Genomic DNA, 8,876 nt, shown 5'->3' with positions numbered 1-8,876 from the left:
TTTTCTGTGTTTCCAGGTGAGCAACGCAAGCAAAGTGTCACTGTTAGGATCATGGCTTTGTGACCTGCACTAGCATGGTAAGAACAAGCTTCCTGTGTACTGCTCCCTGGCACAGGTGACTCACCCTGCAGGATTGTCTTCCATAGGCTGATTCCCAGAGCACAGTGCCCTGTCAAGAGCTGTTCCCTTGGAGTGGTTTGACCAAGAGAAAACAGCACATAAAACCCACCACCCCCCAACATTCATAATAAGATGGAAATTGATGAATCTGGGGAAGTGTGCTCTGTCCGGGTGCTTGTGATGGAGCTGGTGGGTAACATCTGTGCAATGTGCTTGCCAAGGCCTGCAAACTTTGTGCCCTGATCTGCTCCTCTCTTCTTGGGTGCCTTCCTGCTTTGGCCCAGCTTGCAGGAGGCACAAAGCTCTGTTTCTGGTTGTTTTGCCTTCCCTGGGACAAGGGCAAGAGCCACATCACTTACTCTAGCTCCTTGCTGCCCAAATAGTCCAGCTGCCTTAGGGATGCTTTGTCAAAATTTCCAGAGGAAAGCCTCCTAGAGGTGCTCTGCCAGCACAAAGCTATCAGGGTGGCACTGCTGCAGCACACTCACTTTTTTTTTGTGTCTTAACACTGTGCCATGGTGACGTTGAGTACAGACTTTGCTCCTAGAGGTTTTGTTTTCTCATGAGTGAATGACCTTTGCACCGTGGTGTTTCTCATTTAGCAGCTGCCCCAGAGCCCTGCCGAGAAAGCGGTGGGTGATGCGCAGAGAGCTCGGAGGATGGGCATGGCAGGTCATCGCGGGACAATGTGGCTTCTTCCCGTTGTCCTCCTTTTCCTTCAGATGATGCAGACAGGTAGAGACGTTTGCTTTAACTTGGCTTTGTGCTGCTTTGCCTAAACCACACAGGTAGTTGTCAATATTTTTGCTTTGCAAGGCAGGGGGCATGAGTGAACAGCCAGTAGCTTTGCTGTCTCACCCACCTTGGTTCTTTTTGCCAGCTGCAGTGGAATGAGATCCAGGGCTCAGGCACATGGGGAATACCATTTTGGACTGACAATTATGTCAGTGTAAATTATGGGGTCAGTATGTCAACATGTAGTGTTTTCAAAAGCACAGCACAAGTAATGGGCTATTTTTCATATTCTCAAGAAATGTGATCACTAAATAATCCTTACTTTCCATTTGTAAGCTGCTGAGGGACAAAATGATACCCACCATATTTAACTGTGCAGAGGGGAACAAGAACCCTACCCCATTACCCACTGTATTTTTGTAAATCTCCACAAAATTTTCACATCTCCACTTGATAAATCATCCCACCTCTCTTTCAGGTTGGACCCTGAGATCTTCTCTACAGACCAAGTTTATCAATCATATTGCAGATATGTTGCATGCCTTATGTTTTATTTTTGCTGTTGTCTCTGGTTGGAGACAACTGAACAAACACCTGAGTCATCTCCATTATAAGAGCTATGAGTTAGAGGTAGATTTTGACATCCCAAAGATGAGATGGGAGAGGTACTTAGTGGGATACAGGGTGCCCTGACAGTCTTCAGATTGTTTCAGGGAAAATCTTCTCATATAAACATGTAGAAAGCAATTTTGAGTGCACTCATGTGCATTTACTGTTAATACATATAGACTAGAAGTTGCTGACAAAACAAAGATGGAAGGTGACTTCCATAAAGGTAACTGTTAAAATGACAGAGCTCATTAATGAAGTAAAGAAAAAGAACAAGAGAATATAATTAATATATTTTTAAAAGAGAGTCTCTTTTTAAAATCCCCTCAAAACCCCAAAGTGTTTAAGGCATATATCAAAACTGTCCCAAGATCAGGAAAGGACAGGACAATTGATTAAAACTCTGAGATCTTCAGTGACCTGACCTCCAAAAGGAAGTATAAAAGTGCCTAGCTTTGTATAAAAGAATTGTAAACATCCTGACATAAAACCAGAAAAGTCGAGGAGTAAATATAATAAGATAAACATGATGTGAAAATCAAGAGCTGATCTAAGTATATGAATAAAGGAAGAAAGCCGAAGAATGTTAGTCTGTGCCCGATGGAGAAGGAAGTCTTTCTTCCTTAAGGTACCAAATAACTTGCACTCAAGAAGGAAGAAAGAAACTGCCGAATTCCACTAGTCAGGAAAAAATCACATCAAATTTCTCCAAGAGAAAAATCACATCAATTTTCTCCAAAGACAGGATAACAGGCTGGGTGGCTGCAAAAGATGGAGTAAACCTCAGGTCTCTTCTTTAAGGGAGGCTTCTAACATCATTTTATCTGACACTTATCGCAACAGAAAGAGAAACATTTGTAAGTTTGGTGCAAATCTGGTCAAGAAACGGTGCCACTTGGTTGAAAGATCATACGGAGTGCAAAGCTCCATACAGGCAAGCCTGAAGGCCTCTGACACTGGTGTTTTCCACAGTAACATGCAAGACAGAAGAGAGTGTTTACTCACTGCTTCTTTACCTCGTTTCAGACTGGAAGGACTACCATAAGTGGAGATGAGCATTGAGGCAGTCTTGGGAAACAGAAACAGTGGTCCAGCATAGATAGAAGGCAATTATGTAAACACAGAACCAAAATTTCACCTTTGGTCCCACAACACAGAACCACAGAAATTTGTAAAATGTATAATAAAAGCCAGACTTCTTCATTTTCATGAGGATGAACAGCTAGGGCAAGAAGTAATGGGATCCCATCACTATAAGGGCAACTGAGATTAGATGTTAGGAAACACTTTTTAGACATTGTAAGGCTAATTAAGGAGTGTGGGCGAGCAGTGGAATCTCATTATGAATCTGTAGGAACAGGTTAGACAACATCTGTTAGGACCAGTTTACTTGCTCTTGTACCGTTGGAGCCAGGAAGTGCTCTCTCACTCTGTGCTTGCAATACCAGGACTGAGCTGAGGTAGCATGAGCCATATACAGATGACAAAGGAATATTGCAAGGATCTACTAAGAGTCCAATACCTCATTTATTATTGATGCTTTAGTTGTTGCTAATATTTGCCTCTTACCCACACCCACATTCATCTTTGCCTTAGTACGACGGCTGCTGTGGCAAGTACAGATTGCTCCTTGAACTGCCCTCTAAGGGCTGTTAGTTACAGCTGGGAAACACAGCATTAGATGTAGAATAATAGTGGTCTACCTAATGTTGACACCTTACCATTTTTAAAATAATAATACATCTGTTGTTATTATTAAGGCCTCTTGCAGGAATTGTACTGTATTTCCTGAAGTAGTGGGGTGTTTGACTGATGTTTGCGAGCCAGCTTTTACAAGCTGCTTATACTTTTATGAAGTCACCATGGATCTGTAACCTGCCTTTGTCTCCTTTGTAGTCATACCAGGTGATGCAAGGTCAACTTGGGAACTGTGAGCACATCTGCAAAACTGAAGCTGGAGTCTTATATTCTTGTGCTGCTGGCTATGCCCTGGGCAATGACAAAACCTGTGTTTCTGTAGGTACAAAGCCACATTTATAGTTCATTCTATGGGACACATCACGTCTGTACCACGTTTGGGAAATGCTGATGTGTTGCAGTGCCACTGTAGCATAAAGAATAATGTTAATTGTGCAGGCCTCTCACATGGCTTACTTAAGCTGTTGATAATAAATTTAGTAAGACCTTAGCTAAAGGACGTAACTCTAAGTAACATCAAATTATGCAGCTGTGAGGGATGTGTGGCAGCAAAAATAGCTCAAGAAAGTATTCTGTGCAATTGAGTGTGTTCTCTCAGGGGACTATAAAACCCATGTCCCAGCAGGGGTAAAGCCATATCAGAAACTGGTGATTACAACAGGGCTCAGGTTCCTCTTCTCCCAAAGACTGAAACAGGCCTTTCATGCTATGGAGGATTTTATTAGAAAGTAACAGGTTAGATTTTTGATTGATAAAAGCTGGTGTCTATTTTCAAGGTCTTTGGGACATGCTGAACACCTACAGATCCAAATAAGTGGAAATCCGAGAAACTTCTCCCTTTACAGTACACAGTTCACAAGGATTCATCATCATCTCAGTGGTAGTAACATAATATGACTGAGTTATAACTCACTTGTTTCTCGTCAAATATCACCTGTTCAATTTGAAAGAAATACAATCTGCCTTTCTCTTTTCTTCTAACAACTGCAGGTTTTCTGCAGTTAACACGTGGCAACCTAAATACATTAATAACAAGTTACACTTTGCCTTCATTCAAATTGACCATTGCCATGAAAGTTGTAACTACTTCAATGTTTCTGTGGCAGTACATTCTTTACAGAAACAAGCTGGACTAGAATAATATCAAAGCAAGACAGTATCAGAGTTGGACAGCGCTTTAAAAGCCTCTGAAAAGGCTACCTGATTTTCTAGATCTATAAGCATGTATACAGGAAAAAACCTAGAAAATGTGAAAACCACTCATGTGCCGGCGATCTCCGGCAAACGGGACGGGGGGCCCGGACAAGTGTTCCAGGAGCTTTTATCAGTCTCACATACAGAGTTGAGACAAAGTTGGTACAGAGCTCACGCTGTCACAGAGACATCCCCTGATTTCCTGGCTGCAAAGCATTCTTAAAAGCCTTTTTGGCCAATAGTGTGCTTCTAAAAGTAACAGACATCTGTCTTAACCTATCTATAATAGCGCATGTACCTCCATTGTACACAACAGTCACTTGTTATGCCTTATATAATAACATACAACATCCCATTATTAAGCTTAAACTTACCTCTCTAACAAAATATACTTTTTGCAACCTCAGCATCCATCTAGGCCAAGCCTAAGAACTAACCATTGTCTTTTAATGTCCTTGCTGCTTATAACTGTATCTTCTTCTAATTTTCCCAGGCAAAGCTGAATTCTAAATCCCTTACTTTATTTCCTGAGGTCTGCTTCTATTTCTCACACCTAAAATCCTTTCCACCTTTTGTGATTCCCCACAGTCATGTATCCACAAGAGTCTAATTAACTGTGCATGTCACTGAGTGAAATGAGCTGTTAGATGAAGTTCATTGAATTGGAAAGGCTTGGTTATCGTCTCCAAAATCACTGCTCTTCTGATATCTTCTTGCTTTCTTTCTGAGATACCTTCTTCACCAGTGTTATTGATAGAATGATTTTGGCTATAATAAAGTGAATGCATTGCATACCCTAAAAACTACAATATTGTTATATGTTATTATTTATATGAAGTATTATTTAAATAATTCACAACTGAAAATATTTTAACTCTAGAAGGGGAACTAATACTTCAAGACTAATAAAAGCTTAACTCTCTTACCAGCTGAACCTGACATCCTCTGCCTTATTTCAATCCAGAGAAAAAAATTATTTGTTTTGCAGCCAGTTCAGTGGTATGTAAAAATTGTGAAGCAGATATTGAGATATTTGAGCCTCTACAGAAAAAGTACTCTGTCTTGTACTTCAAAAAGTGCATCAGTACATGTTTTGGAAGACAGGAAGAAGATGTTAGAAATTGGATTGTGACATAAAATGTGCAATTTTTTCTCATTCCCTAGCTTCACTGTGGGGTGTGCCCAGCCACTGCCCTGGAGGGATGTCTGCTGAGATAAGGAGATTGAGCAATCTCTCAGCTGGACTCCCTGGAAAGGCAACTACTTTGGGTCATGGCGAGGAAAGGTAGACCCACAATCCTTTGGGAGACACTATGCAGATCGTTCTGTAACCCATTGGTCTATCCCAGACCCTCTGTAATCCATTGGTCCCCTTGCTGATCCCCTGTATACCTATAAAAGCAAGATCAATGGGTCCCTGTGGCTCAGAGAGAGCTCGTCCCCAGCTCTCCCCTTCGCTGGAGGGGACCCACAATAAAGCTCCCTTCGTGCGGAACCAGCCACACGAGCCTTCTCATCTCTCTCTCTGGTCTGGCTTGGCCTGTAGGCTGCCCTGCAGAGCTGAGCTGGAATCACGAGCTGATATCACTAAAGAGCTGACAGTCTCTGCAAGGGCTCCTCTGCCAGCAGCTGAGAGGAAGACACCGGGCCTCAGGAAGGCGATTCCTTTTGGGACCATCTCCCCGGACTGGTCATCTCTTCCTGGGTCACAGCCTCGGACCCCATCACCACCTGTAATACTTCACCATATCCAGTTTTCAACTGTGAAAGTCACCAGTTTGGGATGATTTTTATAATTGAATTTGTTGATCAGTTTGAAAGGAATAGAGCAGTTAACTTTGTTCTGCGATGGTTACTGTCTGGTTTCCCTATAAAAAACTCAGAAAACCCACTCTGTCTGTCCCATTTGTATTATTTCTCTGCCATTGTCCTCTGAAACACCCTGAACTTCAGACTGCTAAATGAACTCAATTCAGGAGTGACAGTGCATTGTATGTCATGGTGTTCAAGCCATGGATAGAAGTTCAACCCCTGATGGCTGCATATATCCCTTCCTGACATCACTGCTTCAAAGGATATACCCCTGTGTGAATTCCCATAGGACCTCTGTTGAAGCCTCTAATTATAGTTCACCTCTAAACTATAGGGAGGGCAAACCTGATATATGGAGCTGTGGGCCATGCTTGGATGTGTCCCAGGGACTATAGGGAGGCCATAACACAGGACTTGCACTTGCTGACTCATTCCCTCATTGCCATCCATCTCTCCTCCCACCCAGCTCTCCATGACCGCTTGCCGCAGTTCTGCAGCACTCCCGGTTTATTCATAACCAGTTACAGAGGGCACAGACACCTCTGATGGGCTTTGATTGCTGTCTTTAGATCAACAAGCATTCAGAGGAATCAGTCATCTGAGCTTCTCCTCCTTCACCTCCTAGTTTGCACTGCCAGGCATGAAACACCATCATCGACATCCTCAGATGCTCAGTACTAGATAAGAACAAATTCTGTCTGCAGGGACACTTACCATAGCTGCTTCATTGCACAGAGAATTGCAATCCTCACTCAAAACATATACCCAGGCACATATCATCAGTGCTCTGCCCAAACGCTCTTTGGGTCTGCACAGACAGAATAGAGTTTTAACTCAAGTCATCCTGGAGGATGTACTTTGAAACTTGAATAAGCTTTTTTGCCATCCTATTTCAATATGGATGGAGTTTTTTTTCCTGTCATAAATGCAGAAGTCAATCTCCAAAAGCAGTCCAGCAGTGTGACAGTTGCACAAGTCCACAGAATCCATGTCTCCCATGGCTTGGAAGTCAGGTTTATGGCAGGAGCCAGTTCCACCTCCCAGTTACATATGTCTGGACTGTGGGTGGAAGATGTCAGGTGCAGTCTTTGCACCAGTGCTTCAGATCAGGTTAGGACTTCCTTCCTGCTGCATCTGTTGCAAAAGAAGTGACTGGTTGGTCAAAGGAACAATTTAAATCATAACATCTGGACAAAGCTGCAGGGCTGCTGCCTGCCCCATGTCCTCAGTGGAGAGAGTCAGGAGGAAAGACAAAGGAACAGGAAACTGCATTAAAAAGTCTGAATTCTGGGTAAAGTCCAAATTCTTTCTTATCTCTTCATTGTCCACTTCAGACTGTGTCAGTGTTCCAGGAGTTTGCCTGAAAAATCTGCTGTTTAGGTTTCTCTGACAGCCATCCTTAATAATTTTTATCCTGAACTCCAGGTTAAGGCAATGGGGAGATGTTACCAGTCAAAATCAGAGGAAAAAAAGTCTTTATCCAAATGGCATAGATTATAAAGCGATTTTGATTCATTTTTCACAGGGGATGAGGCAATATTCCTTATCTCAGGGCAAAAGTAAGCACCTTACCAACCCCTCCTTATCCATCATTGGAACTGTAGCTAGGAGCTGAAGTGCTGTGGTGCTGTCCGTGCACGTGCTCTGCCATCTTCTTGTTCTTCCATAACCAGTTTTACTGGTTGGAATTTTAGTAGGGAAAATAATTTTAATATAAAAGTTGAGGGAGGGAAAAGGTAAAGAAGAATGAAGGTGGAAGAAATAATGTATTTCAATAAATGAAATATTAACAACATTTGCTATTTTTAACAATATATGCACAGAAACAGGAAATGTCAGAGCTTGCATCTGCAGAGATCATAGAATCATAGAAGGGTTTTGGTTAGAGGGGACCTTCGAAGATAACCTTGTACAACACTGCCTGCCATGGACAGGAACACCTTCCACTAGACAAGGTTGCTGAAAGCCACATCCAGCCTGGCCTTGAACACTTCCAGGGATGGAGCAAATGTCAGAGTAGTTCCAAGGTAGCTTTTGTTTTCACTGCATCCAGAGACTTGCACATCCTTGAGGGTAGGCTCACAGTCTTGTTGTGAGCCTGGCACCTAAAGGAGAAAATCAGAACTCCCTGGGGTTACATTCCTTCCCCTGTTCACTCCTCCAGTGTTTCCTGCAATCTGTAAACAAACCACAAAGATAGTGCTGATGCTCTTTTGAAACAGCTGCAAGTTCCTCCTGCATTTAGAAATGCTGATACACTTTGGATTTGGCAAGAAAAACTTTTTTTTTTCTGCAGGTGGTGAACAGACCTGGCTGATTGCAATCCAGGTGTTTAGCTGAAATCATGACCATTTTTAACTGCACTAAAGCAGCTCACTAGCTGAGCTATGCATTTCCAAAAAGGCATGTGATGAGTTACTCAGGACAGCTGCCCTTGGCCTATCATGCTGCAGCAGGGCTGATGGCCAGCCCATAGCATGGGATGGGTGGAATTGATATGTCCTCATCACTGCCCCGTCACTGCCCCATCACTGTCTGGGCAGCTGGTCTGCAAACCCACTTCCCCTGGGTTGCTGCACTGGGCAGGGAACAACTTCCATGCAAACCAGTTGCTAAAGCAGGACTAACTCCCTCAGCTGCTCCGTCCTGAGGAACTGCTGACTTCATACCTGACACTGCCTGCAGGCTTCATCCTGGAATGAGTAACC

The 8,876-nt window shown here is 43.0% G+C and overlaps 1 long non-coding RNA gene across 2 annotated transcripts; it reads left to right on the top strand.

Annotated features, from left to right (window-relative positions):
* Positions 1-62: 62 nt before the first annotated feature.
* LOC109143954 lies at positions 63-5,162 on the top strand. 2 transcript variants are annotated; one of them, XR_002044413.3, is made up of 3 exons: positions 63-77; positions 723-855; positions 3,361-5,162. It is a non-coding gene; the product is annotated as an uncharacterized LOC109143954 (long non-coding RNA). The 2 variants fall into 2 exon arrangements; XR_005601512.1 differs by lacking the exon at positions 63-77 and having other exon boundaries at positions 708-855.
* The last annotated feature ends 3,714 nt before the right edge of the window (positions 5,163-8,876 follow it).

Source organism: Corvus cornix, chromosome 1, assembly GCF_000738735.6.
Source record: "Corvus cornix cornix isolate S_Up_H32 chromosome 1, ASM73873v5, whole genome shotgun sequence".
Classification (NCBI taxonomy): Eukaryota; Metazoa; Chordata; class Aves; order Passeriformes; family Corvidae; genus Corvus; species Corvus cornix.
Note: the sequence above shows the minus strand (reverse complement) of the source record. Positions and strands in the feature narration are given on the sequence as shown.